This window comes from Geospiza fortis, unplaced genomic scaffold (assembly GCF_000277835.1).
Source record: "Geospiza fortis unplaced genomic scaffold, GeoFor_1.0 scaffold546, whole genome shotgun sequence".
Taxonomy (NCBI): Eukaryota; Metazoa; Chordata; class Aves; order Passeriformes; family Thraupidae; genus Geospiza; species Geospiza fortis.
This window is the reverse complement of record NW_005054612.1, coordinates 185,002-187,202: the sequence shown is the minus strand read 5'-3', so window position 1 is coordinate 187,202 and position 2,201 is coordinate 185,002.

The window sequence follows — 2,201 nt, the reverse complement described above, 5'->3', positions numbered from 1 at the left end:
AGCGCTCCCGGTGGAATCCCAGCTGCGGCTGAGGCCACCCGTGTGCCACAGACGGGGACAGGCAGCGCAGTGTCCCCAGCACTGTCCCCGAGAGCTGCAGCCTCCCCCCGACCCACACGAATCACATCAAAGGTACAGGGAGGAAAATCACCATGTGTTCGTGTAGCCAGCCCAAAGGATCTCCCACACAGCCCCCCCGAAACAACCCCATCCTGCAGCAGACGGGGACGGAATGGGGTGGATCCAGCCTGGGGCACGGCAGGACACGGGGACAGCGGTGGGGACACGGGCACAGTGGCGGGGACACGGGGACAGAAACAGGGACTTGGGGACAGCGGCAGGGACATGGAGACAGCCCCGAGGGACACAGCTGGGGGAGCTCAGCAGAGCCCTCGCTGCTGCCACGGCTGGGGACAGCAGCCCTCAGCTCCCCGGGCTGGGGTGGCCACAGGGAAGGTCACAGCAGTGGCCATGGGCAAGGTCACAGCAGTGACCACGGGAAGGGTCACTTTCACACCAAAGGCCACAGACAGGGCCAGAGTGACAAGTGCTGGGCACCCTGGGGAAGGGACAGCCGGCACCAGGAATCTGCTGGGGGCAAGAGGAAAGGTGAGACACAGGGGAAAGGTGAGACACGGGAAAGGTGAGACACCAGAGCTGTTTCAGGGCACTTCACTGAGCCCACGGGGACAGCCGAGTGTGATGTGCCACCCGCCCCTCACCCACAGTCAGAGAGGAGGCAGGGGACAGCCATGGCTGAGGGGACAAGGCAGGGTGGGCAGCGGGCACAGGGGGCGCTGAGGAGGTGCTGAGGAGGACGGTGCCACCACGAGCTCCCCTTGCCCGGTTCCCCAGATCCCCCCAAGTGCAGGAGGGATTGAGAGCAGGGTCTCCCAGGCTCGCCAAGGCTCCCGGGCCCCGGAGGAGCTCGGCCCTGGCTGGCACCATCCCCCCCTGCCCCCAAAGGCTGCTCCAAGGAAGGGCTGGTGGGTCCCATGGCACTGGGAGCAGCCCCCTCCTCACCAGGAGATGCCATTTGTACCCAGGGGAGGGTGGCAGCTCCTGCCTCCCTCTCAGCCCCCAGCCCTTAGCAGGGCCTTGGCCCTGGGGTGATACCACAGCCACCTCGGCCCTTCCCATGCCCAGGGGGATCCCAGCGCCCACCCTCTGCTGCGGGACAGGGAACGATCCAGCCCCGGGCAGAGGCTGTGCTGCCCTGCAGTCTGAGCTGCAATAACAGAACCACCCAAACAGACGGGTTTGGCTTCTCCTGGGGTACCTGGCGAACGCTGCTGAGGTGGAACTGGGGCTGTTCCCCAGCCCGAGGCCGTGCAGGGCCGGGCTAGGCAGGGGAGGATGGGATGGGATCCATGGGATGGGATCCATGGGATGGGATGGGATGGGGATGGAGGCTGAGGGAGCCGCAGGAGCTCCCGCACTCAGCAGGTAACAAAGCCCTGCTCATTGCCCCCGGGCTTCCCAGGGCTGCGAGGGGCCCTCGAGCTGCTCTTAGCCCCGCAAACCCTGCGGGTATCGATGGGTGCACTCAGCTCAGGCAGCGAGAGGCAGAGCAGCCCCGGGCAGGGCCATCCCTGTCCCTGCCGCAGCTCCAGGCACGGCCCGCAGCGGTGCCAGCTCCTGCGGGAGGGAGGGCAGGAGGGAGGGAGGATCCTGGCAGCGGCGAGGAGCAGCCCGGCCCATCAATCTCACACCGTCCTGACACCTCCCGCTGCACCAGGAGCCGCGGCCCGGGTTTGGTGGCAGCCGCTCTGCGGTGACAGCCAGCCCCGAGCTGGGATCTGGGAGCGCTTCCCGCCCCGAGCACTAAATCCAGCAGCTTTTAGAGCAGATGGAGATCTTGGGCTGCGTGAGGACAGGCCCAGGACCCGGGAGATGGCTCACAAATACCGCCGGGGGCGAGGGCCAGTCCTCAAGGGCAGGAGCGGCTGGGATTTACAGCTCTGCTCCGGCTGCTCTGCAGGCACATGGCGGGGAACGCCGGGCCGGGCTCTCTGCAGCCTCCTCTGCTCCCAGCGCTCCCACAGCTCCTCCGGGGCTCCCAGGGGTGACAGGAGGCGATGGGGAGAGCAAACCTGAAATACGCTGCGTTTTACAGCGAAACACCCCCGAAAAAAGGAGCCAGCGTGTCCTGGAACGGCCTTTCCCACCTCCCTGCGCGCACGGGAGCGCCCGCGGCCGCC